The 17297-nt window shown below is 31.0% G+C and overlaps 1 long non-coding RNA gene across 1 annotated transcript; it reads right to left on the bottom strand.

Moving 5' to 3' along the window:
* Positions 1-13580: 13580 nt before the first annotated feature.
* Positions 13581-16933, bottom strand: LOC128559194 (uncharacterized). Its single transcript, XR_008372277.1, has 3 exons — positions 16870-16933; positions 16107-16176; positions 13581-13680 (listed from the first exon to the last, which is right to left on the bottom strand). It is a non-coding gene; the product is annotated as an uncharacterized LOC128559194 (long non-coding RNA).
* Positions 16934-17297: the final 364 nt, after the last annotated feature.

The following is a 17297-nucleotide window of genomic DNA, read 5'->3' as shown; positions in this document are numbered from 1 at the left end:
TAATTTCCTTTCAATGATTAAAATATGCACTGTAAGTGTCTGCAAACCCCATGAGATGCAGGTGGTGGTAATTGATAAAATGTAACGTATTGTCAAAAGTATGTCTATTTCTAGCGATACTTCGAAGAAGTTTCCAAATCTGGAAGTGAAAGTCAATAACTGTTAATTATTTTGTAACTATCTAGTATTTTTCTGTTTAAAACATTGTGGATATGACTTCGTTTTGGACACAACAAAAACCAATATTTATTTCCGAACTGGAATATATGGACTGCAGTAGATAACTTTTATGATTGATTTAAAATAGAAGTAAATGTTAGAAATAGTGACTCCATACTGGTATTGATGATAAACCCGAACAGAAAATGATGTTTTTTACCTGTAACTTTTTTATTTTTGCAATTTGTAATCAATGGTCGGTATCAAAATAAAGCTTAACATTTGCTGAAAACTTTACATAATTCAACTTTATATTTACGGTAGTTAGCAAACTCACAAGAAGTGAGGCCCTGAAAGGGGTTTGTAAAATGGGGACTGTACGAAGGTTGGCTGATGATAAATTCGACCACTTTGTCATTTACAAAATTTTCTTCGTAGTATTATATTGAAACTTTCCCGAAAAAGCTGCAACAGTCATTCCTGATCAAGTAACAAATAGTGACCCAATGTCAGGCCTTCATGTGACGACAGTGAGCATGTTCAAAAAAACACCCTCTTCCCCAGTACTTTTGGATAAATATTTATATACAGATAAATGTAAGTCATTTATTTATACAGACTATTTACCAATTTTGTTTTTATTTACACCAGTTGGTGTTGTAAGTGGAAACTATTAGATGGTGTGTTCAATTTTATAAATAACCGATTGAAATTGAATATTTCCAAGGTGGTCGACTTTATCATTTGTCCGGGTTTATCATCAGTACCAGTATTGCTTTCAGTACAGCTCAAAACCATTTTTACGATAAAGGATGTATACATGTATGCTCGTCCTTGTGTAAAAATATGACCTTCTACTATCATTCAGGCTCAATGATTAGTGTATATTTACTTGGTGACAGCAGTGATCACTGGTGCAGATTTAGATGTATTTCGAAATATTTTGGGTTTAGCGTATTTTATTTAAGTAATTCCATGAATCATTTCAATAAATAGTGATGAAGGAATCTGATAGAAAGCTAATATGCTTACGCTCGTCCTTCCTTTGGAATAGATATCATACATGCAATTCTTGAATTCATGTATTCTGGCATAACTCAAGTTGAACGAAAATCGCGGCTTAATAACATTACTGGCAGCACTACACATTAAAGCGTTGTAGTTAGTAAGAAAAACGATAAATAAATTATTTGGAAAGGCAAAAACGATGTTTAAATGCAACAACAAAAAATAATATCATAAGTAAAAAAGTCAATATGCATATTAAATGCAATAATGGTTTTACTTTGTTTCAGAAGTAATGTGTGACTACACTACAGGTAAAATGCAGAAAGCGGGTTTCGTACTTTGTAACAAAATATCTCACTACATTTCGGCGAATGATGTTTAAAAAGAAGAACCCTTTATTTCACTCTAGCTATATATATTTAAACTGATAAAGGCAATCGAGGTTTCGGAGCGTTTTCGAAAATACCTATTGTAAAGATCATGCTCAAGTTCATGTTGAAATGGTACAAAAACATAGTTAACTAAATAACTAATAAAATGTGCATAGTTATCAGCAAACAGTTAAACGCTTTACAAGGTGTCCTCAGAATGAAGCTTAGGTAAAGCTTACGTATACATATGAGGGTCAAAAATAATGAAAATCTCGCATTTCCGTAGAAGTTTGTCATGCAAGAAATTCGTGTTTTACATGGATGATACATGAGTAATCCATTATAATCCTGCAAAGTTTTATTGAAAACTATTTCATTGTTTCGGAGATATTTAGTTTTGTATCAGATGTAGTCATATACACTAAGCAAAATACATGTACCTGTGAAAAGCGAATACAAATCTGAAATTAGAGCTGACATTAAAGCCACAGTTTAAGTGGCTAAACGTAAATTTTAGAAAATCAGGTACTTATTTTATTAAATAAAGATATCAATTTAGACCAAAAAACTCGGTCGATTCCCAGTTATGTAGGCTCAAACTATGAAGCAACAAGGTTTTCACTTTTGTTTTTGCCGACCAGTAAATCTAACCGTGTTTGTTTACATTTTAATGACCTGTGAGAAAGGTTGTTTACATATTTAGTGAAGATTGGTATATAGGTAGACCGCACGTGCTTACAGGATTAGGTGGCCACAAACCTCTTAGTTTTGTTAATAGAAAATCCTTACTAACAGTTAAATGACCTTTGTGAGGAAGGTAAGCGTTGAAGTAAATATCAGACTAAATAAATTTACATTTATTTAGAAACATCCACATTTAAAATGATTTACGCAATAATTATTAAAACTATCGACACATGTATTTGACAACATTTGGCGTGTTTTGGGGAGAATAATTATAAATCTTATTCCGGACCTTTATATTAGCTTTAAAGTTCTTTAAAATACCTGCAAGGCAGATACTTCGTGAACTGCATACTTCATATTGGAAGTCTGCAGTTTCAGCTTTAACTTTTAACAGGTTGGTATGTAACTTAAAAAAAGACAAGGCTCGTCCCGGCAGGCCCAAAACAGGAGTGACGTCAAAGAACATTGCTGCTATTAGACGTCTGATTGGTGAAGACGCCAGGTACACGAAGTCCGAGATTGCGTCGTTTTGGCATTTCAACGGGGAGAACTCACCACGCACTTTGGTTTAAGAAAGGTTTGTACCCAATGAGTGCCTCACATGTTAACCAAGGAGCAAAAGGCTAGTAGGGTCAAATGTGCTAAAAAACGCTGCAAAAAGTTCTCACATTAAATGATCGCACACTGTCACAGCTCCTAACAGGCGATAAACCCTGGACTTTTATGAGCCACAGTGTCGCGTTCACAAATGACAGTGGGTGCGAAAAGGTGACCGTGGACCAGTAATTGGAAAAATAACTAAAAGTGTCAAAAGCTTGTGTATTCCATCTTCTTTAGTTGTACAAATTCCTACACCGTTTGGAAAGTCTTATGGAAGCAATGTACTGAAAGCTGTTAAAAATATACAAAAATGCTGACTCACAAAAGTGTCATCGTTCAAAGGTTTCTGAGATATAAAAAAATGGTATAAATCAAACATCCAGCTTATTTATCAGATCTAATTCCTTGTGACTTTTTCCTCTTACCAAGGCTGTAAATGATTCTGGCTGTGTTATCGAATAATGCACTTGATACTGGTATTTTATAGTTACTTAACAATGATGTATTTATTATAAATTTATTGTAAATTGCCTTTTGTAAGTAACAATATATTGAAAGAATTGAAAGAAACCATTTTAATTACCATACTTTGGTGACATATATCAGAATACGATAACAAAATCACTTTAGTGGAATTTTGAAAATTTTAAAGAAAATTAAATTATCTTCGCGAAAAAAACTGAATAAACTGTTCGTTAATTTCTTTACAGTTTTGTCATTGCGAAAAATGCCAATTCGAAAAATAGTTTTCCCTATTGCTTAATGATAACCTGATACGTATGTATGTAAGTATAATGTTGTGAGACTTTCAGACGATATACATCACGATTCTTGATGGTGTTACACCATTAATAACTTATAACGAATAATTTAGTTTTGATATGTTTTCGCTAGCCATAGACGTTTTTTTCTTCACAAAATGCAGTTTATGTTTAGATGTAGTTCAAGCATGAGTACTTAAATACATCATATGTTGTGTTTGGAGATTGCTCAAAATAATACTTTATTCATTAACACACTACTGCATGTACAAGGTTTGTTTGCTTCTAGAGGTCTCATGTTTATTTTGAGACACTTATCTTTTAATTTAATTCCCTTTTCAGTCTCGAACTTTCCAAAATGTCATGTTATTTGATAAAGTAATTATCACGAATTGACGACTTACGCTATTTGAACGTATAGTATACATCAGCTGACATATTGGACCTAATTATCTCTAATGAAAATATTCGGAATGACACGTGAGTGAAATCTGGATCAACACGTTACAGAACTATGATTAAAAAAAGGTTATATAACATAATAACATAATATGTCCTGATGTCTATATTGCCAACATTGTTATGTTAGTTTGTTTCAGAACCTGTTGTATCTAAATTGATAAAAGTAATTGATATGGAACAATAATTCCATAGTATTGGGGATGTTTGGCATCTTCGATTACTATAATTGATTGTTTTCGATGGGTTAGGATGGGGCTGGGAGAGACAGGGTGCAGAGGTTTGAAACTGTATTCCAAAACACGATAATTATTTTACTTGCAGTATCAAATTGGAAAGTATTAATCTGAGGGCATGCTACTCTAGCCATACGATATAATCAAGAACAAGACTTAGTTTTATTGACGTGAAAGTAGACAAAGAATGGCAGATAATTTTAACTTAGTAAGTTTAGAGGTACGATACCATTAGAGTGTACATGTTAAATATTTTGATTGTTTAGATTAAAATTAAACATAACCGTATTAAAAAATATATCACATTCGAAGTTAGACCCAATACAAAATTATTCTTGAGCAACCTATCAAACTACATTGTGGGAAATTTATCACACAATTCATGGGCAAAAAGTTTCGGACAAGATGTGAAGACCTCTAAATGGTCAATTTAAAACCTGAATCAAGTTTGTTATTGGCTGAAAGAAAAGCAGGAAACACGTCTATGTCTGTAAATTGGTTGTTGGATTGTTTGTATTTTAATAATGCATGGAGGGGCACCTGGGATTGTTCTCATCAAACTCTAGAAAGAAGTCATATGACCTAACAATGATTTACATAAGAAAAATAATACAAAATATCATTTAATAAATCATGCAAATTGCATATTCATGTGGTTTAATGGTACATGCATTCTGTTTAAGTATGCAAACACTGGCTTTGAACAACTCATGATACCGTGTATGCTAAAAGTATACAGAAATTATCTTCAGTTCTAACACGACCCGCGAATAACCTATATACATGTAGAGCAAAATCTATCTCGGGTTATTCTGCAATAAACCACTTGCGTGCAATGACGTCATCCGATCCAGGTGCGTAGCACGGCCGTAAAAAGTAGTTTCCATTTTTGTCTAACACTGTTGATACTAGTATGTCGTGTCAGAATCGAAATAACAAGTTCCCAAGTGTGATTTATCTTAGAATAACCCTAGTTTTTCGTTCTTATGCGAAACAATATATCACTCAGGCCTAAGGCCTTCGTGATATATTCTTACGCATAAAATCTCAAAACACGGGTTATTCTACGATAAACCACACTTGGGAACTTATTATTTCTTAAGTAGAATGCTATTTACATATTTATAAAAGATATCAAACCTCGTCGTGTCTTTGTATTTTCCTAGACGAAATATTGTCTTGCACCTACTTACCTTTAATTGTAGCTGTAAGCAACAGTACTGAAAATTCTTCAAGAGATTCGTTCTATTATCATAGGCTTGAATAATTTAGTTTTTCATCTCCGATCACAAGACGATAAGTAAACGATAGGTAGATCATCAAACCTGTGTTCTTTAGTGAATAAAATTATGCTTCCTTGCATATATAAACGTAATAGTAATGACTAATGTATGATTTTAATTATAACACGAATGGCATAGTATATTTTACTTGCGTAAAATGTACAAATGTATATCAACAACAATATATCTAATGAATATGTAATTTACAGTACAGTGTGCGTTACCAAATAAATGATCAAGTTGTTATTGAATTTAAATTAAATTCTTAAATATTTTGTTATATGTTTTATTTGTTTTATTTATTTTGAATAGGCGGATGTTGTTTAAGAAATAACATATCCCAAGTAGTGATTTGTCGTTGAATAAAATCATTGTTTGAAGTTAAGATGAGAATAAATTGCATCACGAGGGCGCAGCCCGAGTGGTATAATAATATTCATCAAATATGACAATTATTTTATTTTAGATCAAATCACTGCTTGAGGTATGTTATTTTAATTCTAACACGTTATCAATGATTATTACATACATACTGGACGATATTCGTCATATATTTGCCTGTTTTCTCTTGGTTTCTTTTCCAGCGTGCCTCTATGTCGTTAAACGCTTTGACGTTAGAAAAATGAATTGTTGAGTACTAACACACACTTTTCAGCCTTCTTTGTTTAACAGGTAAACAAATCGGTTCGTGTTAGATATCAGATGAGAATTCGACAAATCTCATTGTTAAAATATGTCTAATGATTACAAAAGGGGCAAATTAATTGATGATGCATAATTCAATGGATAAGTTATTATTGTTGATTAAAACAGTGTATTATATTCAAATGAAGTCAGTAAATTATAGGAATATCGCGAAATGCTTTGTTGTGACAGGTAGGTATACTTATGTACAAAAATATAAATAAGAAAATACATAGCTATAAACGTAGCAGAAACTATCAGACAGCTTTATATTAGGCATTTAACAGTCCCAAGCTGATTGAGAAATATGGGCACATAAAGCTTAACCCTGGCAGGATCTTTTCACCGAGTTGATCAATCTCATTTGTGGACAGGACAGTGGGAATTAGATTCATTATACCCGGCTTAACATGTTGAACACTTTTTGACAAATGCAAATCTTCCACTAACAAATTTTATTATTGTTGAACTTGGAAAATACAAAAAGGAACTCTTTCATTTTAAAAACATCTGAAAACAGTGAGCAATATGACTGGAACAGTTCTGGGGCCGTATTTATATAGCACCTTAAGTATAAATACAGTCGTTCAGATAAACTGATCTTACAGGGAGCAATTTCAAAAGTATACTTGAAACTATAGTCCAAGATTATGGATTTGTTTCACCTTACATCAGATTTAATATACCGGTACTTCAAAATAGTAATTTCGGCTTCTTTAAATTGTTTGTGTATTAACAATATTTATCCATAAGGCTTTTAAACATGCTAATTTTCTTATTTTCATAATTTAACCGGTGTTCATCTAAAAAGAATCTCATCACCTACATATTACTTGCAAATATCTAATTCGGAGTAAATATTTTCCTTCTATATACTTGTATAGCATTAGTCTTCTTCGATTGAAACTGCAAAATGATATATATATTAATTGCTCATTAAATAAATATTAAACAGCATCTAATCAATTGCTGGTATTGTTTATTGTATAATACCTAAAGCAGAATTTCCTGGACAACTGTCGAAAGCTAGTGTTCATGAAGTTCAATGAAGATGTCCCTTGAATCTTCCGAAAAATTGTTAAATTTTAATTCCAACTGCATAAAAATGGTCATTTACGTCCATAAATGTTCATGGAAAACGCATAAAGAAGTCCCAAGGAAGGATTTTATACCTAACTCTGGTAAATCTTAACGATTTTCAAAACCCCGATATGAATACTTTTGAAAGTAATTTCTTCACTGGTGGAGATGCGGTTAGTTTTCAATCTAATGAACTGACGACTGACCATTCTACAGTTGGAAAGCGTTGACGATACGCTTTCCTATTTGATTGTGTGATGACTACTGAGGTGTTTGACTCTGATACTTTCCTCACGAATAAGATGGAAGAAACGACATAAATTTCTTTGCACTTTTACAACGTTCAGATAAATGAAGACAAATAATTCATATAAAGGAGTAGGAAAAATGTTTACATGATATAAAAATATAAACAAAATGCCATTTAAATGCATGACACAGCCTCTACAGGAAAATTTTCCTTATCCATCATGCAATTCAAATTGTCAGCAATTCCATTAGCAAATTATGGTGAAAGAAATCTGTGCAGATAGTTTCTTGTCAATTGAAGCATTATACGTCCTGTATAAGATATGTTGATAAAAGTGTGAAAATCTCATCATCTGTTCTAAAATGCCGCGCGAATAATGCTGTCATAAATATGGAAAAGTCAGAAGAGTTTCTTGCAAGCTTGCAGATTGTTATATTGATTTTAGGTGAATAAATTAAATGGAATTGTAATGTCAAAAGAATGCTGACTTTGTTTCCACTGTTTATAATTTCTCATTCCTTTGCACAGTTCACATTAGAAACAACTTCAAATCGTTCGTAAGATGATAATCCTTGTGAAAATTGTCTAAACTGTACATTTAGATTAAGTCTACTAGTAATGAGCTCAGATTGTGCTCACTTGTTTATTTCCTTGATGCAATTATATCAACATTGGGACTGAGGCTCAATAATAATCATGCTGTTTTCTAAGCGATATTTTTACACATCTGTTGAAATGATGTTTCTAAATTCATTCTTTATATTATATTATCTTTGATATATACCATATACCTTCGTCATAGAAATATCCTAGTTACGACCTATTATGACCTACACATTTTTAGAAAATGCATTCTACTGCTCATATCCAGAACTTACTATCATGTATCTGTAACCCTTTCTATCGAATCAAGCATTATAATCATTAATATATCTTCTGTCTTATCGGTGTCTTATAACTGTATGAGATTATGAATATCTACAATAGTTCAAACTACAGAAATATATAGCAATCGGTTCTGTCAGTATTTAAATACATTACCTGTGAAGTTACAATATAGTTAGAAAAAAATGGAAAAGAAAATTGTAAAATAAAACAATGTTTGCAGTACGTCAAAATACAAACTTGGTAACAGTTTTACTTGCAGAAAATAGTAAACGTAAATTCGAATACAGTTTCATGACGTAAGAAAGTCAGTACATTTTGCTTAATTATTCAATGGTCTTACATAAAGTACCTATGGAAGTTAGTTGGTCAATGCACTCAGTCTGTATAAAATAACATTTTACACTACGAGTTTACAGCCAGACAGGAGATGGAAATACAGCGAAAACATATGAGTAACAATCTATTCAAAATTGCGGAAGTGCCTGTTCTATATATATCAATATATGTATGGCTATTTGGAAGCATGGAAGGCAGCCAAGCTAAATAAAAGCACAATTATTCTGTTTAATTGAAACTGTTCAGGAGAGGTAATGAAATATGCAACACCTCTCGCGCCTCTAGCACCAGCGTTAGGAGGAAATTGAAAGGTCGTCTATATAAAGACTGCATACAACACCCGTTACTTTATAATTGCAATATGTAATAACTCGAGCAATTTGATTGGTTTAGTCAAGACGGTCATACAATGATGAACAATTTCTTATCATTTGTGTATCCATGTATCCAAAGAAATCAGCTTCAGAGATGTTTATATGCTGTTACGGATCTCTGACATATTATAAGCTAACCAAAAATATTCAAATACCACGGACCCATCTTTCTTTTACTTCAATATTTTTTTATCCATTATTCCTTTGATCTGACATAAAATAAACGATGCAACACAATAGGAAGAAAAATTATACACAGAAATTTCAAATGGGTACGGCTGTCTATAATATTTTGCCAGCCATTGCAGCTGACACGTGATCGAAATACTCTCAATTTTTAAATCAAATAGGCTGTATATTATTATCATTTATGCAGATTAACAAATGCTTAATTCTAAATGCTACATGCCATATACTTAATGCTAGAAGACATATTCTAATGCTTATTGCCAAATGATAATGATTGTTAAATTCTTAAAATTGATGAGTTAATTATTTGTATCTCTTTAACAAATGAATTTGACTTTTAATTATTTGAAAAGATATCACGATTTGAAGCTATAACATCTTTTACTGATCATGTGAAGAAGAGACCGAAATAGTTTTACTCTAAATTGTTTAGAAAAAAAGTTTTAGACAAAGTTATGTAACAATGACCGATTAATATTTAAAGGATGTATTTATTCACTGATATATTCAGCTCTTTATTTGATTAAGCATTTTGCATTGTGCTTCACATTTCGCAATCAACAGTTAGCATTTATCATTTTACAATAACCGTTTGATATTCAATGTTCGACTTTAAACACTTGGCTTAATGAAAAATACTCAATGCCAAATGTCAATTACTTAATGCTAAATGCCAAATACTTAATGCTAAATGCTACATACCAATTGTTAATGAAATATATTGATACTAAACGCCAAATGCCAAATGTTTAATGTCAAATTGCTAAATGATAAAATACTAATCGTCAAATTCTTTCACTAAATGTAATGATATATTAAACATCAGCAAGTATAAGCAATCGAGGATTCCTTCGATAAAAAGCAAAATCAACCCTCGCATCTGTCACAAACTGACATACGGGCCTTATTGTATCTGTAGTGTAAATGCAGGTATTGCATCATCTTTTTGTAAATTTTTGAGTTATTGAGGTAAATGTCAAATTTCATGCATAAAAAACTTCTAATGTTTTTCTGCATTTCATAACTTAAATTTCCATGTACATTTCATTACATTCGGTTCAGTAATAAGACAGCTGATATTTTATAAACTTCAGTAATTTATGTTTTTATCCCCAAAACCACTATAATGGGCCTCAAATTGTCAATTTCAATCCGCGCCAAAGTAGTTAGATTTCCCGGCTATATCGTGAATCCCGTGGAAATACAAATAGTCATAGCACACGGATTATCCGTGAATCCCATGAAATTTAGTATCTGGCGGGACATTACCCTACAAATAGACTGGACTAGATATGCCTTGCGCACACCACCTTCCGACATTATAGACGAATCTATGTCTGATTAATTTTTCTTGCTAGAAATTTATGCTCGATCGAGGTAAAAAATTTATTTGTTAGATTTTTGTATGATTTTTGCATTACGATTTTTATTTGGTAAATTTATGTTCATTCTGCATAATTCTGTAACATTTAGTTTTCGGCTTGTGATTTTGGCTAGTTTCGGTATATCAGGATAATTTATCAAATTTTTCAGACTTTTGTAAATTATTTCGAAAGAGGAATCTAAAATGTTTCATTTATATAAGATGTAAAATTTGTACTGAAATTTGTAACATGATATTTATAAAGTACTCTGTTTCAAAAAACATATGTCAAACATTTCGTTGTTATGGAACGCCATTACTGCATTGTATTGTTATGTATAAATCTATATGGCAAGTCTAGTACCATGTATGTAATATATTATTGTAATTTGTAACTGTGTGCCAGTCTATAGCATATACATACAATGTCCGTTTTGTTGTATGGCATTTGATGCTATATGGATGCCAGCTATGATATAACGTTTGATTTACATTGAATTGTGTTAATTTGTAGTTGTAAATAATGGCTGCAGTTTATCATTTCCAATACTATATTTTTTTCATCATAAACTTTTCATATCTTTTCATACTTTGACTTAAGTCTTTTAAGTAAGTAATTTTTGTAATAATGGAAGTAATAAGTGACGTATCTTAATCCCGTGACGTCTGAACTTAGTAGCACATATATTTTGTATAAGTAGCAGGTATTATTTATGGGAGCCTACGGAGGTATGGTGTACCCAAAGGAGCAGTTTTATGCCCTGACTTATTTGTTTTGCTATGGTGCTTACCATATGTTATATATTTTAGCTTCTTCCGCCAGACGATTTTCCTGGTGATGTCATAACCCGGAGGTACAATGCCCGAGGTTCACTTGTCTTCACTCGCCTAGATGTGATATTCCCCGCGCAGAGCTTTCGTCCCATGGTTGTGCCGTAAACCGCAAAGACGCTGATTTTTGTTATCCTCTGAAGTCAGCACAGGGATGCAATCACCTACCACCATAGGAAGCCGAAACGGAATCAACGTATTCACGGTTTAAAGGGACTTGATTTGAAGATACGTTATATATTAGACATTGTAACTAAAAAATTAAAACCGGAATTTTTAACATTTTGACTCCAAATATATATTGCTAAGTGCATCAGATAATATATATACAATATTAAAATGCTGTGTGTTAATTTTTAAAAGAGATATTTACTCCAAAAAATTTAGTCCCCATAGCATTTTTGGAAATAGGACAGACAACTCCTGAATGACTATCTCATCAAATTTGCTGATATAAAAATAAACTTAGGTATTTTCCCGGGATACCCTCATTAAAGTCTGTTTCTTCATTTCATTCAGACATGGAATGTAAACAAATACAGGAACAATTTAACAGTACAAGGACATCAAACAACCTTTTTTATTTTCCTTCAGGACAGGTACACATGTTAGGTCATACTTGTAGTTAATAAACCAATATGTAAAACAATTAATTAGCTCATCAAAGAAATGAAGACTAATAACTTCACAGTATTTTATTACCTCCCTTCATTACATTTATCATCTACATTCTACATATATTTTTTATGGAATTACCTCCCTTTATCTCAAATAAGCTTTCTTATATTGCAATTTAATCAGTCAGTAGTTTTACCTTAATTTAGGTACCTTTATATATAGCATGCAAAAACAATGAACTTGAGAACTGTCAAAACTTCACCTTATGAGTAATATATGTTCACTTTTCCCCTTGTTGAAAGTGTTGTTTTTCTTAAAGCATTTGAAATCATAGATATTATAAGTACAATGCAACCTCTGTAGAGCAATACCATGTGGGATATACAAATATTTTAGTTATGTTGAGGTTGTTGTTCTGGAGAAGTAAATTTGATAGTTATTTTTCAGCTTAGGGAAATTCTCATGATGTTGTTACAGAGAGGTTTTTGCTTCAGAGTGAGCTACTCTGGAGAGGTTGTACTGTGAAAATTGCTTCAAACTTCATCTCCTTCAACTGAGCTAAATGAAGAAAAACAACAAAGAATTTTCCAAATTTAGAATTTCCTTGTTTACAATTTGACATTTAATGTTAGGCAACTATGCAGACATATTTTTATGTGACACAATGCCGCCTTTAACTATCTTATTCCAATGAACAAATTGTCATGTGAAAAAAAGATCACAGTAAAAAAAATTAATCCTAATCATTTTATATATATTGCAAAATCAGCTTTACAGAACTCATAAGTGACAAAAAATTAAATTCAAACATTGCCTTTGTGATGTGCAGCACTGGCCATGTCTTTTTATCACAATAGTTTACCTTATTTATATCTGTTACTTTTATGATAACTTTTATGTCCCTTCTGCACTAACTATTGTCTTCAAGTTCTGAAATATTGTAAAACATTAATTCACACACATTCTAGGAATTCAACATAAAATCAGTGTCAAAGCGTTTGAATATAATTGTTTTAATTATCTTAATACAAAGATACAAATGTACTTCATTTTTTTGCTGACTGATACAAGATACTGAAATTTGTATTTCAATATTTATTATCAAAGTACATGTTCATTCTATTTTTGAAATGTTGACATTACAAAGCTATCACACATTTATTACTAAACCATATCTATTATCATTATTTTGAATGGAGATATGTACTTAGTAAATTGAGGGATACACAAAGCTACAGGAAAGAAATGTTTATGCCAGGCTGACATAAAGTCCAGAAGGTTCACATCTTGTCAGGAATGTCAGTTTTATAGCTGTCTTGTACTGTTATTTCAGGAGCAAGGATGTAGCCATACAGCATATAAATGCTTTGGGACCTTTGTTTAACATACAAAAGCATAATACCTCCTGCATTTTTCATAATCTTCACATCTTCTTGGATTGCCAAAGGGTAAGACAGGTCAAACAACTGTACATGTACATACTCAAACTTTTCCCTACCAAAACTGAAAATGAAAATTATACAATTTTTTTTCCTTTATTTTTGTACAAAAGATGACCTATGCATTTAATACAGACTTTACATTTATTAATCTAAATATATTAAAATTAATAAAATATCTCATAACTCATTGTATGATTAAAATTATAATCATTAATAAACTATATCAAACATGAACCTGAAGTGTTCTAATTTATAAAGCTGCAATTAATATTGAAAAAAAATGCAACTATTGTATACAATGTATATTAAAAAAAGTATCACGAACCTGATTATAAAACAGTCTCAGTTCAAATGTAATAACACATGACTATCAGAAAATCAATGTATGTTGTACTTTAATTTTTGTTTTTTATTATTTATTGTTTTCCCTTCATGTACATCATACAGACAATAATAATAACATAATAACATTACATAATACATATACATTTTACCAATTAGTTTTATATATCGAGTACATGTCTGCTTCTATTTTTTTTTCATTTTTATACCATGATGCTCATATATTATCATTTGTTTAATGTACATCAGGAAATTTCTTGAAATCTCACATCCATCTAACACCCACCTTCAAACATACACATTTTCATACAAAACAACCTCCCACGCAAATCATACACACACTCACACATATCCTTATATACATATGTGATATCAGCAGATATAGTGTTGTATATCTACGTTTTGTATCCAACTGCCATATTCCAATCTAAAAGTATGTTTAGAGAGTTTTTTTTTTTAAATTATGTAGTTATTTGTAGAGGGAATCCATTCCATTTATGGTAATATTCATTTATTTTGTCATGTTGTAGCGCTATTAACTTTTCCGTTTCCAATCTTGTCTTCAAGTAATTTAAGAAATGTTCCAAAGTTGGCATAGTTTTATTTATTTTATTTTTATAAATAAAATATTTTGCTGTTAAAATGATACCATTTTTAGCTTTACTTTGTAGAACTGGTTCCGTAATTAAAAAAGCCACTGTCTCATATGTGAGTTCTAAATGTACGTTTTTTTTGTTGAAGAAATTTTCTCAAATCTCTCCAAAAAGTTTGTATATGAGGGCATTCCCAGAAAAGATGTTCAATGGATTCAACATGCATCTGACAGAAATCACACAGGTTTGATTCGATAAGACCTTGTTTTAGTAAAAGTTTATTTGTCGCTATTATTCTGTGTATAAATTTATACTGGAAGTTTCTAAATGTACTATCTATCGTTGCTGTAAAGATATTTCTATATATTGATTTCCATATTAAATTGACTTTGAAGTAATTTTTTCCCATTTCGTTTCAGCTTTATTTTTCAGTGCTTCTTTTTTTATTTGATGTTCATATAGGAATTTATTTGTCCTTTTTGTGTCCGTAAACCTTTTCAAAATTGCTTTTCTTTTTGAAGTTAAAGGTACATTTTCTATCTTGATTTTTGTTTTAGTTCTGTAGGTATACTTTTTATTAAAGACATGTATTTGAGGTAGTCATGTTCAGGAAGACTATACAGATTTTTAACGTCTTCATATGTATAGAATTGATTTTTTCGGAAATCATATAAATGTTCGAGATATAACACACCTTTGCCGAACCATGTTCTATAGAAAAATGTTTTATCGTTTACTTTTATTTTCCTGTTGTTCCATATTATCTCTTTGTTTACATTTGTGCATTCGGACAGAATACCGATTTCAATCTACGCTGTAATGATATCTCTTAAAAATGGATTTGTCTTATATCTTTTAAATATTTCTCTTTCATTTAAGTTACATTCAAAAATCAAGTTTGATCCTATTTTTTCTAGTTTATTTATGTAAATAGCTATTATTATTGATTTGTTATTTTTATCCAGTAACTTTTTAACCCAACAGGCCTTTAATGCTCTATTAAACTTGGAAAGATCTATCATTTTTATACCTCCATTTAAATAGTTTTTCTTTATTGTTTCCCTTTTAATTTTATCTGGTTTCTTATCCCATATGAATTCAAACATGTTTTTTTCTAATTGGTTTATTGTTTGTTTCGGTGGGGTTTGTAAAACAGATAAATAGTAAATCAATTTTGGTAAAGCAAAACTTTTTATAACTGTGACTTTTCCCAGTAGCGTCAGTTTCCTATGCTCCCACTGTTTGAGGCAGTTCTTAAAGGATTCAATTTTTGTTTCTAAATTTTTTGATTGTGACTTTTGTATATCTGTGTAAAAGCTAATTCCTAGAGATTGCGCAGAATCTGATGTCCATCTAAATTTTTTATTTGTACAGTATTTAAAATTTGTATTACGTATTGAACTAGCTTTTAATACTTGACACTGTTTTTCATTTAGTTTTAGACCGGAAATATTTCTAAAATTGTCTAATATACTTGTCTAATATGTTGTACTTTAATGATATCATCATGACATGAATGCCATCAATAAACTTCATATATAACAAACTATACCACTATGTCAGTCTCTTTCTTGTTATTTCTACAGCTTCCAAAGACAGACTGCAACTACATGTATCAGACACTGTAAGTAAAATATACAAATAATCATTACACAAGAGAATTTTTCATGTTAAATAAAGGGAGTAAATGAAATGCAATCTGAGAATGTTTGCTAAACATAAAGGGAAGTAATTATCAATAAAATGAATGAAGAAAAATGCATATATAAGGGAGGTAATTTAGAAAAAACAACAACTTCAAATGTCAGTATAATGATAGTTGACATTGACAATGACCTATATCAAGTATGCACAACATAAGAAACAGCAAGCATTTGAAAAATGCATTATATTTCCTTGCAATATCAAGAATATTAATTTTGACTGTATGTAAGGGTTCTCTACATGCTGTTATACTGAAAAAACTTTAGTCTTAATATAGCTTAGATCTATTTATATCTTCAAAAAAAAGAAGTCCCAAATTTCTACAGCTATTCACAGGCTGAAAATTTTAGGTACTAATATCAGCAAAGAGGTTGATATCTATACTTTTTAATAACTATCGTCAAAGGTAGGGAAAAACTTACTGAAAAGGCATAAACTTCTGATCTAGTCATTTCAATACATTTTCAGCTCATTTGCATATAAGAAGAAATTTACAGAATTCCCCCTGTTTCTCTTCATTTTCAAAAAAATATGTAAGATGGATATAAACCAAAACATTCTCCGTTGTGTCAGCTATCAGATATATATCTTAACAAAAACTGTCAACTTACCTTGTTTTTAGAAGAAGACAAAATTCCACGGCAACTTTCGCTTCCCCGCAAAACTGTACCGGTGCACACATAAAAAAAATTCAACTGTGATTTTCAAAATAATAAGTCAGACCACAATTATTTCCCTTGAAAATAATATGCTCTAGGTAAATGCCTATATATATTGTTTGTGCTACTTAAAGTTCGCAATTAAATTAAAGAACTGTGCCACGTCACATTAGAATGGAACTATACGAATTATGTATCTGGTGATACTGAACTTTTATTTTCTTTTCTTTCTTATAATCAGTTTTTTTTCATATCATCTATTCATTGTTCATAATCATCTTATGTAAATAAATTTGTAAATATTGTAAAGGGTGTTGATTTGTTCTGATGGTTACTGTCGCCGGTACGGCCTTTCCTGTCACAATGGTGTCAGAAGTGGG

Source organism: Mercenaria mercenaria, chromosome 8 (genome assembly GCF_021730395.1).
Source record: "Mercenaria mercenaria strain notata chromosome 8, MADL_Memer_1, whole genome shotgun sequence".
NCBI lineage: Eukaryota > Metazoa > Mollusca > Bivalvia > Venerida > Veneridae > Mercenaria > Mercenaria mercenaria.
This window is presented reverse-complemented; position numbering and strand designations above follow the sequence as displayed.